Below are 14,857 nucleotides of genomic sequence, written 5' to 3' on the forward strand. Positions count from 1 at the left end.
GGCAGTGCTATCAACTGCTCAAGCATGCTAGGGGTAAATCATATAAATAACATCAAATCAGCCTTTATTTCAACGGAAAGAAAGGCGTAGGACATTAGAAAAAAAAAGTTCCAATGAGCTTGAGGAGTACACTGTATTGGGCAAGTTGGAAGTAGTTCATATTGAACAGGTCACTTGATGCTAGCCCTCGTTCTCTCCCGTGTTTTTTCACATTAAAAATTATTTTCCTCTTCCTTCGACCATGTATTCAAACAAACCTGACCAGTTTTAACTTCCCTGTCCTTGCAAAATTAGTGCAATGCTAACAAGTTTCGGTGCCAAGCCTAACAGTGGCGAGGCCCGCGTCGACCTCGGCTATGGCGGCTTTATACCAGTCACCGGATACGACCCGGAGACCCTACGGATCGTAAGCATGGATACGGCTCAGACCGAGACACCTTTACCAAATGAGGAAGAATACCTCGAGAATATGGTCCGCGTCTGGCGCGGAAGGAAGGACGCGACGGTGACATCGAGCAGCGCCGGTATGGGTGCGACCGCTCATTCCGAGCATATACGCAGGTTGGGTATGTTCTGCGCACAGCCTCGAAGCGCGCCAAGCAACTCCGGTGGCGGCCGCAGGACACGACACGCATCGCCATGTATATCCAGGCATAGCAGAGCTAAGCCATCGTTAATTTTTTCATAGGGGATATTCCAAACATGCTTTGCGAAGGTGCAAGCAACCAGAGGATATCACGTTTGCGTCTGTAAGTGCATTTTAACTAGTTTGTCGTCATTCGAAGCTCACCGACGTGACATGCTACAATATGCCTACTTCGCCCGGTGAGGCGTCAGCCGGCGAGCTGCTGCTACCGCCGTCCACGACCGGCTCAACGATGACGAGCGAAGTGGCGGTGGAGGGAACCAACACCTTTCCTAGGGAACTAGGCAAAGAAGAATGGGTCATGAGGCTGAAGAAGCGAGCCTAAAGAATCGAGAACGAAGAACGTCATCATGGAGACCAATATGGAGCCGAAGACGCGGCCGCAGCGAACGCCACCACTGTTGCAAAGACCGTTGCAAAAAGACTGTTGCAAAGCCTGCGGGCGGAAACTCGCTGAACGTTCAATATAGCCTCATACCTGGCACGCCTTCCCGCGACCGGATGGAAAGTAGTTCTGCGGAGCAAAGAAAGTTACTATGTTGAAGAGCACAAGCGCGAGCACAAGTGTCGCTATCTCCCCGACCTCAAGTTATCCGATTGGTGGAAACGCCGGAAATGTCAGTGACATCCGGTTCCGGCGTTTCCTCCAATCGGATGGCTCGAGGTCAGGGAGACAGCGACGCTTTCGATAAGTGTGCAAACTCGGAACACGGCCCAAGGACAGACTGGCTGTAAACGTCAAGAGAAGAACAATTACCTTCCACTCGACTGGCTACGAAAAGGCCAGGAAGGGGAAAATGGAAACATTTAAGACCGGAGGAAGGAACGTGGTGTGGACTCCTACATAAACGCACCAAAAAGTTGTGGCAAGTGAGTCATCCATAGAATCGATGAGGAATACTCAAACAGGTATGTACTAGGACTGAACATTAACGGATTCAGCCCACTGGTCATGCATGCACGATGAATATGGGGAAGACCAAATCTTTGCTAATACCTTCGCACCACGTACATCGTTAAGAAGCGTCAATGGGAAGCCAAACAAGAGCCCGAGGAAGTAAAGCAACGGGACCGAAGGAGCAGCCGCTCTAAGGATAGATAAAGCAGCACAATAAGGGACCGGCCAGCGTCCTTCTCCCGGCTACAAACTGGACAGCAACAGCAACGCAAAGATTCAGCTGCAAAAGTGAGCTGGTCAGCTAAAATTTCCCAGGACTTCGACAAAGTTAAAGAACTCAAAGAGCTCATTGAAGAATGGGCAGAGCAGATTAAGACTGAGTATACTAAGAAGCAAGAAGAGCGGATACAGCTAAGAAACCCGTGGGAGGCAAACTGGAACAGGCACAGGCAACGGAGTCTACACAGGTGGACTAGGATAAAGAAGCAGAGGTGTTGAAGGTTGAAAACCCCCTACTTAAAATAAACGAACCAGAGACAGATCTCGCGACCAAATCCGAACTAAACGGCAAACAGAAACAAGACATAAAAAAAAACTACTGAACGGAATGGTAATGCAATTCATGAAACAAGTGACAGAAATAATCAGAAGAATTTTAAAAGCGAGACACTGCTCTTAGGGCGGATTTAGAGAGAGGACTGATGGATATGCGCGGAATTCCAGCGATAAGAAATGGCTTGGCCAAACAACAGTAATACTATCTGGCAATGGAACTGCAAGTGCTTTCTGCATAAACGAGGTGTTTTACAATCGTTCCTTGCAAACGGAGACAAACCGAATATTATAGCCTTACAAGAATGCGGGATAATGCTAAGCTGTTCGGTTGCAAACCATACCCGGGCCGAGGGGAGAAAACGCAGGTTGCCACCCCTGTCAAGCGAAACTTTACCACACTGCAGCTCGAGACAGGACACATCCATTTAGATCACGCACTAATTGAAATGATATCGCGAAAACGGAAGGAGAAAAGCCTGTATCTCTTAAAGTATGCAGCCGAAAGTTTAAGAAGCCGAAATCATTTCTCCGTTTCTCTCTGAAACAGAGAAATGATTTCGGCTTAGAGAGGGCATTCGCAAAAACGAAATAGATCGCGGGAAAAAGGCCCGTTGAGCATTGTAGAGACTTTACGCGCGTCACACCACATGGGCGAACAAACTTACGCCGCCAAGATAAAAAAACTCTAGGACATCATTCTACAGAATGATCCAATATAAATCACGGCCAGGTGGTGTAACACAGGGGAGTACCTAGGCAGCGAACTCCCCCCACCCGAACACCCTATTCAGTTAATATGGGTGCCCGCTCACACGGGTCACCCAGGCAACGAAGCAGCTCACTCTTTTGCTCGAGGATACGTCAGCCGAGCAGGGACTGCCACTGCCTGGGGAGATGCTCGCGAGCACATGGTATCCCATCACGAAATCTCTCTCCATTACCGTGATCAACGAACCATCTACCCTCAAAATAACGGCTTGAGGGGCTAGTTGGTGCTGCATAATATCCAGAAACGTGGCGCAACAAACACAAGCGAAGAGACGCAACACACCCTCCTCCTCATAAACCTCTGACTAAGCTACAACAGGTGACGTGGCGCCAGCTTCAGTCCCGTACATTCCCATCCCCTGCTTTCTTAGCTTTGATCCATCCAAGACTGTTCTCGCCGCAGTGCACCCTGTGTGGGGCACCTAAAGCTGATTTTGAACACATCATGATCAAATGCTCGGAATTCCACCCTCCAGCCACTTGGCAACTCTCCGACCTCGAGCGATGGGAGGCTGCGGTGTCCAGCTCTGACCGGGCCATTCAAAAGCGGCTGACGGACTGGGCTTTAGGTGTCGCTGGGAAGCACCAGCTTCCGGCCACAACACGCAGCCAAGAGCCGACCCGTCATTAGGATGCAATCACTTACGGCTCCCAACATTGCATAAAGTTTTTCACCACCACCAGCTCACAATTATTGAGAGCGTGAGCTGGACCGCCTGCGCCAAAACCGAAAAAGGTCCCAGCGGTAAATTGGAACCTATTCAAGCAGAACCTTCATGCCGAAGACGAAATCATGGACATAGAATTTTTTGGGCACAGACATTATCGCGGCAGTTAAAGAAGCCACCGAAGAGATGGAAGCAGTCGAAACGCAACAAGTGGACAAGCGCATGATAGCTCTATGACGCAAGAAAGGGGAGAGGAACAAGAACACATGCAAGCTCCTGGCCAATTAGAATAAAGATATTGAGGAGCACGCACTGTACTTAACTGTAGCTGGATACAAGTCAAGAAAAAAGCAGCAAACAACCCTCAACGGACCCCCTCCGGCCAGTGGCATCGCACCAAATGTGTGATGTCGCTGCACACACGAAAAAAAAAAAAAGTGTTCTTCCGCTCTCACTGGCTCGCGGACTTGGTTGTCGCGTCCGTCCGCCGGGGCAGGCGCTGGTCGGTGTCATCAGTGGTATCACCTCGTGGGGCTCCATGGCGGAAAAGAGATGCAATGAAGCGCTGAAGAACGAAGCGGTTTCGTGAAAACTCGACAGTGCTCGAATTCACCATCAGAATTCATCGTTTTACCTGTTGTACTCGACTATCAATCGAATTGAGTAAATGTATTGTAGGATGGGGGTTGATTAGAGGTACTGGGACGCGATCTAGAAGCCCGCCAGGAACAGTCCACATACGAGTAGGTCCAGAGCACACATCGAGATCGATGTTGTTGCGTGATCTTTTGAAGTTATTTGAGGGTTAGAGTAAAGGAAACAAAAAGGGAAATAAATGAAATATAAAATGAAAAGTGGTAACAAACACGGGAGATTGACACTGTAATTGTAGAACAAGTGATGTTTAAATATTTAGCAAGGCAAACGATTTGATTCCAGTAAAACATTTTACATGGCGGTGAAAACAGACCTGTGACTGTGTCTAAGGATGGTGGTGCCAAATGATAACAATATCGGGCTACTTAAACTGAGGCCAAGCTGTTGCAATGGCCTTTCCATCAACTGTCTTCTCAACGTAGTGAAGCGGCGGCAAAACAATAAAAAGTGATCTAATGATTCTTGTTCACCGCAAAATACGCAGACTGGAGAAAGTGCCAAACCAGACCTGTAAAGACAGAAATTTTAAGGTGGGTTACGGCATCGCAGCCTTGTTAGAAAAATCTCAAGTTTCCGTGAATGACTGGCGACAGCGCACGGAAGCTTCTTCTTCATCTTCAAACGTACATCTTCTTTACAAGGGCCCCCGGTGAGAAGAGGAGCCACCGTGGCTGCTATACGGCGTAGGCAAAATGGCAGGACCGTAATATTGTTCAAGGCGCTGGACGTGGACAGTTTCGCTGCCGCTTCGATGGAGATTAGGTGAGGGCGTCAGGGGTTCCACAATGTAATTTACATGAGAGATGCGCTGCAGGACACGATATGGGCCGTGGTACTTGTAAATAAATTTTGAAGAAAGTCCGGGACTACCCGATGTAATCCAGAGCCATACAAGATTGCCAGAAGGGAATTGCGGTGTCGTCTGATGGTTGTCGCGACTGGATTTCTGGTGGGACTGGGTTTCAGTTGTGTGAGACCGGGCAATTTGGCGGAACTCCTCTGCGTGTCGGGCAGCTTCAGAAGCAGCGGTATACTCAGATTCGTCTGGTTGGTACGGAAGAATGGTGTCTAGTGGAGCAGAAGGGTGACGGCTGTAAAGAAGATAGAACGCGGAGAGAAACCGATAGTTGACTGTGTAGCAGTATTGTATGTGTACGTCACAGATTCCAGTCAGAGAGGCGGACAAGTACTTAGAAAACACGTCATCAAGGGTACGGTTGAAGCGTTCGGCGAGTCCGTTAGTTTGCGGATGATAGGCGGTAGAGGTTCGATGAAGTATGTGACACTTGTTCAGTGGAGCTTTAACAACGTCAGATAAAAAGACGCATCCTCTGTCACTGAGTAGTTCACGAGGTGTTCTGTGGCGTAGGACGAATCACTGCAAAATGACGCTGTGGAAGATGGAAGGACAGCGGTTTCTGCATATCTCGTCAAGTGGCCATGATTGGTGGCGACGATGGGCCAATGATTTCTAGCGGCAGTGTACGGGAGCGGGCCGTATAAATCCATACCGACGCGTACTTTTTCTGGAAATCACGAAGTATTTAGGAACTATTTGCCAGCACGGACTCGCTCGAAGAAACCACGTTCCAAGTGCTACTCGTAGGTGCAAAGCGGTCGGCCGTGACGTCATGGCATAGCTCGGCAGCTATTGTTTAGAGGGGGGATCCTTTGATAGCTGGATGCCGCTCTTTATTGCGAAAGCAATACCACGCCATGTCTAACCGCTCGTCGCGTGGTCCGGGGCCCATGGACCCCCCTGCTCCTCGACCTCCTCGATCAGCCTGCCATGACATTTGAAACCACGTTACCCCTATGCCAAGGGCAGAAGCTGCCAATTCGGGTCGCTTAATTCTTTCATATGGCAGGGTTGATATCAGAATCAGTCTGCCAGATCCGTTTGCATTCTCGTTACCCCTACGACAAGGTTAAAGCGTGACTTTATATGTGGGTTGGTAACTTACGCTCTCGCGTCATACCCTAAAAGGTGAGCTTAAGTGTCCCCAATAATGTAGCATTTAACGGCATGATAGGGGAATATTGCAGCAGACAAAAGAAGCTTCCGCCGTTGTTATCGCAATTCAGCTAGGGTTAACCAGAGTTAAACCACAATAATTTTTGTTTTCTTTTGCTGGTGCAAGTCAGCTCAATAAAGAGTTCATTTTAGCGCAATTCCACTCACCTCATTTGCTGCCTTCGGCATTGTCACGACCGCATGGCATTTGTTGGAAGGGCTGAATCGCCCCCCTCCCCCCCCCCCCCCCCACACACACACACACAACTTCCATGTATGGCCTGATGAGGACGCGGAAAAATGGCTTGACCTCTTCGATCGTGTGACGAAATTCAACGCCTGAAACGACGCTGCAAAGTTGAGGCAAGTCTACTTTGCTCTGCAAGGTTCTGCCCGAATCTGGTTCGAAAAAATGAGACTTCATTGAAGGATTGACAGACATTCACGACGGAGCTTTTAAGTGCTTTTAAAAGTGTCATCCGAAAAAAAAAAAAAGATCCCAGACCCTTATTTAATTAAGATCTCCCGAATGAGTCTGTCCCAGGGATACGGGATCGAATCGCGGCCTCGGCGGCCGCTTTTCGATGGCGGTGAACAGCAAGGCGCCCATGTGCAGTGCGATGTCAGTGAACGTTAAAGAACCCCAGGTGGTCGAAATTTCCAGAGTCCTCCACTACGGCGTCTCTCATAGCCTGAGTTGCTTTGGGACGTTAAACCCCACAAACCAAATCAAACCAAACCAAACCAAACCGAATGAGTTTGTCCTGGCTTACGTCGATGGGATGAAGCATCTATTCCACCACGCCGTTCTTTCGAAGTTGCAAAAATAGTATTACTCAGATAGGAAATTTAGCTTTGAATGCGTAAGCTTTCAAGAACATTCATTTGACCAATTAAAGATCACTATTTGGAACCTGGGTTTCGATCGCACTACTACTGCGAAGCCATAGAATCATTTTTAATTCAAAAGTTTTATTGCACAAAAACTAAGTTGCCTATCCGAGTAAGACTATTTCTGCAACTTCGAAATATAGGTGACTGGCATCCAATTATTACTTGTTCAAAGGAATGTTTCACACATGACCAAAAGAGAGCCTTGTGTCATGGCTTCTTTGGTGTTCATGCTGCTCACGTTATTTACTTCAGCATGGCCATAGTTTTCTTTTTTATTGTTACGACCAAGCATCCGCAATTGCGCGCTCTATTGTTCGCCTGTGGGCATGGATAAGTTTTGTGAATATGTGGTGATGGTCCAATGGCTCTAAGTGAGCCTGATTCCAGGAATCCTGTTTTGTAAGCATGTTTTGCTTTGTGGACAACCTGCAAATGCCAAATTGACCCTGTCAAGAGAACGTCTGGAAAAACACAAAGAAACGTCCCCCTGCGGGAAATAGCAGGAAGTGCTTTCTTTCTTTTGTTCACCCTTCCAGTCGAGAAGTGCTATCCTCCAGTGATGAATGCCTCCTATCCAAAGGAGACGACAGAGTGACATGTCCGCTGACGTGCAGGACAAGAAAGGAGCATGACTCATACGGCCATTAAGTGATTTCCCGGGAATGCAGGAAAGATTTGCAATTGTCGAAAAGGGACCATGTTGGGAGCCCTATGCGGCGCCACGTGCACTCGGGTTTCTGAGAAGTAAAACCCCTTGTCAGAACCAGCCTGTGGTTTCTTTGCTGAAGAATAGAAATGTACCTCCTCTCCTCGCCGTTCCCAAGCTTTTCCCGCCAACAAGTGATCACGCCCAACGAATGAATGCCGGACCAGTCAGTGCTTCAGACCATCAGTGCAGTGATGTGTTCGATTGGATGCCGATACCTGAGGGGCGTGCCCTGGATTTGGTTGGTCAGCATCTTCAGAGAGGGGCTGGACATAGGGGGTTTTTAAGGACGCTGCAGAGCACGAAATGTCGCTCTGAGCCCTGGGTAAACGGCTCATCCAGTCGCTTCTCGCTATGAACTCTTGACGCTTGCCATTTTGCTGATGTACCCTTCTTTTTCGTGTAAATAATCTTGTAAATAAGTTTCTCAAAGTGCCATTAAACCTGCTTGTACATATTCCACCAACTTCGAAGATTCAATCCTACTTAAACCCCGAGTCTCTGCACGCTACCAAGTGAAGGCCGGGTCGACGTAGCCCCAGCGTCACGACAACTGGTGATCAGCGGTGGGATCTGAATCTACAAGCACAACGACTGGTGCCCAGCGTTGGGATCTGAATCTACAAGCCACAACATCTGGTGATTGGAGGTGGATCTGAAGCTACAAGCCACAACACCTTGTGATCGGAGGTGGCATCTCAAGCAACAAGCAGGAGCAACAATCGGCCAACAAGAGGGCAGCTCGGAACATCGATCGCATGTGTGGGTGAGTGCTTGGCTTTTCTTCTGATGTGGACCAGGTTCTAGAACAGGGTTAGATTTTAGAACTGGTAAAGAGAGTGTGGAAACGCCTTTAGGTTTGGTAGTTTGCACAGTTGTTTTGGAAGTAGCCGACACTCGGAGCGATCATGGACCTACAAAAGCTGCAGAAACCGGAACTGTTGCAATTGTGTGAGGAATTGGGAATTGATACAAGTGGTTTGGCACGAAAACCCTTGATTATAAAAGCAATCACTGATTTGGGAGCCGATGATGAGGAGCTCAGTGAAGCATGGAACCTCATCGGACAAAAAAAGGAGGAACAGCTCAGACAGCAGAAAGAGCGTAAACTTGAGAGGGAAAAAGAGGAAAAGAAGCGTGAAATTGAGAGAGAAGCAAAAAGGCAGAAGCTAGAAATTGAGCTCCGGAAATTAGAACTAGAGTTGAGCAAGAGGTCGGGCGATTGTCCCCAGCTAGCGGTACCTCTTCTCAACAAGGAGACAGATTTCAAGATGTCAAAGTACATGCAGCCATATGTGATATCAGGGGATATCGGTCTGTATCTGGTTAACTTTGAGCGAACCTGCGAAAAACTGTCCTTCCAGCGAGACACGTGGTCTCAGAGATTATTGACGGTTCTGCCCTGCGAGGCAGCAGAGGTTGTCGCGCGGCTTAGCAAGGAGGACGCGGACAACTACGAGAAGGTCAAGGCTTGCCTTCTGAGAAAGTATAGGCTTAGCGCCGAGGCGTTCAGACAACGTTTTCGGAATGCTACTAAGTCCAGGGACGAGAGTTACCCTGAATTCCTGTACAATCTAAGAGTTAATTTGGGCGAGTGGCTAAAGAGCACTGATTCCTACAGTGATAGGGACGCTGTAGTCGAGCGAATTCTTTTGGAGCAGTTTTATAACTGCCTCCCAGAAAAAGAAAGAAATTGGTTACAGGACCGAGGCGAAATTAAGTCGGCAACTGAAGCTGCCGAACTCATTGAGGAGTACGCTTCGCGTCGACAATTCAGCAACCCAGCAGTGGATAGGCCCCGCAATCCCAAGTTCAGTGTGAATAACCGTCAGAAAAGGCACTTTGCTAGATTTGCAAACGAAGAAAGGAAGGCTTCTTCAGGCAAACGTCCTAGAAAGGACGGCAGTGAGAAAAGTGGGGAAGTGACCAACGCGCAGAACACAAAGAAAAAGCTTGAGGCTAGGAAGCCGCTCACATGCTTTAGGTGTAATGAGCAGGGTCACATTGCCGTCAACTGCCGGAAAGAAAAGATTGCTTTCTCGTATGTCAGTGACTGCGATGAAAATATGCAGCTTTTAGAACCCTACCTGCATGACCTAGTAGTCAACGGGAAGCCTTGCAAGGTACTGCGCGATTCGGCCGCAACGATGGATGTTGTCCATCCGGCGTATGTGTCGCCTTCCGACTATACAGGACAGTGTGCATGGATCCGCCAGGTAGCGGAGGAACAGAGTGTGTGCTTGACAATCGCGAACGTGGTCATCGAGGGCCCTTTCGGCAAGTTAACAACCGAGGCTGCCGTTTCAGGAAAGCTTCCTAAGTGCTATCCGTATTTGTTCTCCAACAAATCGGACATGCTACTGCGAAAGAGGGGCATCCTTTTCGGAGACAGAGTTGTGCAAGCCCTAACACGTTCAAAGGCGCGAGAACTAGCTACACTGCTCATTCCAGAAGAATCCACAGCGGAGGAAACGGCAGTTAAAACAGTGGTAGATGCGGAAGATAGCAGGTCGGAAAACTTTGAGAGCGAGGCATCTCAGATAAGTCAACTTGAAAGTGAGCTTGATGAGACGCGGAATGAGGACGTTCTTGAGAGTGACCTCTTGCCGCCAGTGTCTAGTAATCTCACGAGACTTTTAAGTGGAACCCGAGAGGACTTAGCTATGGAGCCAGCCGTGGTAAATCTAACGTTAAACCTTCCCGAGGAGATGGGGGACAACTTGATTTGCCTCAGCGGAAAAGGAAGCAACGCTCAGGAGCTTCTCAGAAAGACGGAGCAGAGAGGAGAACTAAAGAAATCCCAGCTGTCCAATCTGGGCGAAATAATAACAGAGTTTGAGGCCTGCTTCGTGGACAGGCCAGGCAGAACTGATTTGACTGAGCACGATATTGAGCTGACTTCAGACGTGCCAGTGCGATCAAGGTGCTACCGATTCTCTCCAAGACAAAGAGAAATTCTGGATAGGGAAGTAACTCGCATGCTGGAATTAGGAGTAATAAAACCCTCGGAAAGCGATTATGCTTCGCCTATGATCTTAGTAGAAGCTCCAGGTAAAGACCCTAGGCCTGTGGTAGACTACCGAAAGCTAAATTCTCTCACCAGGGATCAAGTGTATCCTATTCCGAATATTGAGGAGAGAGTAGAACAGGTCAGTAGAGCGGCATATGTGACTACGCTGGACCTTACTCGAGGATACTGGCAAGTACCGCTCACTGAACGCGCCAGCAGATACGCGGCTTTCGTCACTCCGACGGGCAGCTACCAGCCAACAATGATGAGTTTCGGGCTCAAAAATGCTCCATTTTGTTCTTCCCGACTCATGGATAGGGTTTTAAAGGGGTGTGAAACATTCGCGGTGCCTTATTTAGACGACATTGCGGTTTTTTCCGACTCATGGGCGGACCATATGGTACATCTAAGAGCTGTACTGAGCCTTTTGCGTCAAGCTGGACTAACCGTAAAGGCCGAGAAATGTTGCCTGGCAAGGGCGACCGTGGACTACTTGGGTCACAATGTAGGTCAAGGTTTCAGGAAACCCAGCGAGATTAAGATTTCTGCGGTAGCAGACTACCCGCGGCCGAGCACGAAGACGGAAATTCGAGCATTCCTGGGTCTGACTGGGTACTACAATCACTACATCCCTAACTATTCAGCTTTGGCTAGCCCTCTGACCGACGCTCTCCGCAAGACAGAACCGACAAATGTAGTCTGGGACGAACAAAAGGAAGCCTCCTTCGTAAACCTGAAGGCTGTGCTGATTAGCCGTCCGGTATTGCGAGCTCCAGACTATGACCGAGAATTCACGGTCCAGTGTGATGCCAGTGATCGAGGGTTAGGTGCTGTTCTCTGCCAGAGAGATGACGACGGTAATGAGCACCCCGTGCTCTACTTGAGCAGAAAACTGAGTTCTAGAGAGAGGGCTTATTGCGCGTCAGAGAAAGAGTGCGCTTGCATTGTATGGGCCATTCAAAAATTGCAGTGCTATCTTGGAGGGGCCAAATTCACCGTAGAGACGGACCATTGTCCCCTGGCTTGGCTGCAAACTGCGACATCGAAGAACAGTCGCCTTCTTAGGTGGAGCTTGATTTTACAGCAGTACAATTTTGAAATAAGATACAAAAAGGGGAAGTTAAATGGGAATGCGGACGCGCTTAGCCGCTCTTTCTAAGCGGTCCGAGATGTTCCTCACCATGTATCCAAATTGATAATCAGGTTTTTTTTTTTTTTCGTGCGCTTGTATATGTGTGACTATGTAAAGCAGCACGTTTGGTTTTCTAGGAATACGTGGGTCCTGAACGTCTTGAGAGTGGGCTTTTCTCGAACAACAATGGCAGTTTTCTTTTAACCTGGTCTCTTCAGACGGGAGCCGAGTGCTTGCTTCGACATGTGGTTGAGTTTCAGACAGCTCGAGCAATTTGGCCTACAACAATCAAGACAACGCGACAAGCAACAGCGAGCTTCAAGCGTTCACGTGCAGGCCATTAAGTCGTCTCTTCATGCAGCAGCTGGGACTGCTGCCCTCCGAGTCTCTTCTGGCGGAGGAGGAGGCTGTTACGACCAAGCATCCGCAATTGCGCGCTCTATTGTTCGCCTGTGGGCATGGATAAGTTTTGTGAATATGTGGTGATGGTCCAATGGCTCTAAGTGAGCCTGATTCCAGGAATCCTGTTTTGTAAGCATGTTTTGCTTTGTGGACAACCTGCAAATGCCAAATTGACCCTGTCAAGAGAACGTCTGGAAAAACACAAAGAAACGTCCCCCTGCGGGAAATAGCAGGAAGTGCTTTCTTTCTTTTGTTCACCCTTCCAGTCGAGAAGTGCTATCCTCCAGTGATGAATGCCTCCTATCCAAAGGAGACGACAGAGTGACATGTCCGCTGACGTGCAGGACAAGAAAGGAGCATGACTCATACGGCCATTAAGTGATTTCCCGGGAATGCAGGAAAGATTTGCAATTGTCGAAAAGGGACCATGTTGGGAGCCCTATGCGGCGCCACGTGCACTCGGGTTTCTGAGAAGTAAAACCCCTTGTCAGAACCAGCCTGTGGTTTCTTTGCTGAAGAATAGAAATGTACCTCCTCTCCTCGCCGTTCCCAAGCTTTTCCCGCCAACAAGTGATCACGCCCAACGAATGAATGCCGGACCAGTCAGTGCTTCAGACCATCAGTGCAGTGATGTGTTCGATTGGATGCCGATACCTGAGGGGCGTGCCCTGGATTTGGTTGGTCAGCATCTTCAGAGAGGGGCTGGACATAGGGGGTTTTTAAGGACGCTGCAGAGCACGAAATGTCGCTCTGAGCCCTGGGTAAACGGCTCATCCAGTCGCTTCTCGCTATGAACTCTTGACGCTTGCCATTTTGCTGATGTACCCTTCTTTTTCGTGTAAATAATCTTGTAAATAAGTTTCTCAAAGTGCCATTAAACCTGCTTGTACATATTCCACCAACTTCGAAGATTCAATCCTACTTAAACCCCGAGTCTCTGCACGCTACCAAGTGAAGGCCGGGTCGACGTAGCCCCAGCGTCACGACATTTATCATGTTTACATAATGTCACTCCATCATTTTCTGCAGTTTAGCTGTTTGCTTAAGTAAAGTTTTTGGTTCGGATGTTGATGGGTGACTGGATGGTGGAGCAAGCCAGTAAGTTGGTGGAGCAACTTGGTAAACAACCGGAGAACTTTATACAAAAGAATAAGAGGTACAAGAGTTATATTCACAAAGGAAAACTAGCCGTGGTCGGCCGCGCCGACCGCTAAACAGAGCGACAAGGGACTCCGCTCCCCGCAGTCGAGCTGGCGCCTCTTGCCCCAGCTCCAATGCAACCACTAGCTACTCCCGGCGCTCGCCAGCGCGAGCGTCCTAACGCAAGGAGTAGCTCCAGCAAAAGACCCCCGGGCGCAGTCCCGCGCTCCTGAGATGAGCCGGGAGCATGCCCCTTTCCACAAGTAAAAAAAAATAAAAAATAAAAACACATTTACTACAAACTGACTCCTCGGCAACCTTCGCAAAGCGCACCAGATGCACGCTACACATCGCAGTGCAGCGCGACAAAAGCCTGACCCCCCTTCGCGGGTTTTATGGCCTCCGGCCGCTCCCACTCGCGCGACGGCAAAGCGGGAGACCGCGCTAATGAGGTCCGAGGAGAGGCAAAAGGGACGCTTCTCCCATCTCCAATAGCAAAGTGAAAATACACTCAGATGGGGGTCCGAAGGAAGCGCTCGCATTTTAGAGCTAATGCTCTCCTTCTAGGAACTAGAACGCGACACGCAGTTCAACACTAGGCAACCCAGCTGAGAAATTCTCCCAAAACACAAGTACAGATATACATTAACACATACACGAGGGTCTGGTATAGAAACTTACAGAGACAACCCAACAACCACTGAGGCCGAGCAGAGCACGGGCCTTACAGCTTACTATTTCGATGAGTGGTGGTGATGCACTTTATCATGCGCGTAGACTTCGTAGGATTGTCGATAATGTAGAGTCGCCACGTGTCGTTATTTTCTTGTTATTTTAAATCAGTCATAATCTGCATCATTACGCATGTGTGAATGGATGAGTGTTACGTATTTTATTCTTTGGCTTATTATTAGATACTCACCGTTATCAGTATAGTGATACTGATAGACCTAGCGTATAAATATAGGACACTGCCTGTAACCTAATTTCTTCCGACGGAGGCCAGTCCCGCGGCCGAAACGTCAGTAAATTCTTCCTCTGTTCACCACGTCTGATTCTTCGAAAGTGTTCTTAACCAAGCAAAAAGAATCTATTTTTCCTATGTATATTTTCTCTCTCTCTCTTTCTCTCTCTCTCTCTCTCTCTCTCTCTCTCTCTATATATATATATATATATATATATATATATATATATATATATATATATATATATATATATATATATATATATTCCTTCCCTCTTCACAAGCAGGCGTTGCACAACCAACTTGCGCTGCCCGCAAGCGCGGGTGTGTAGAGGTCGCCGGCTTTATCGCCCGGCGTCGCGGCAGCCGCGAGGGGGTTGCTGCGTCAGATAGTTGTCCCCCA

The sequence above is a fragment of the Amblyomma maculatum genome, chromosome 4 (assembly GCF_055883805.1).
Source record: "Amblyomma maculatum isolate TAMU_Amacu chromosome 4, ASM5588380v1, whole genome shotgun sequence".
Classification (NCBI taxonomy): Eukaryota; Metazoa; Arthropoda; class Arachnida; order Ixodida; family Ixodidae; genus Amblyomma; species Amblyomma maculatum.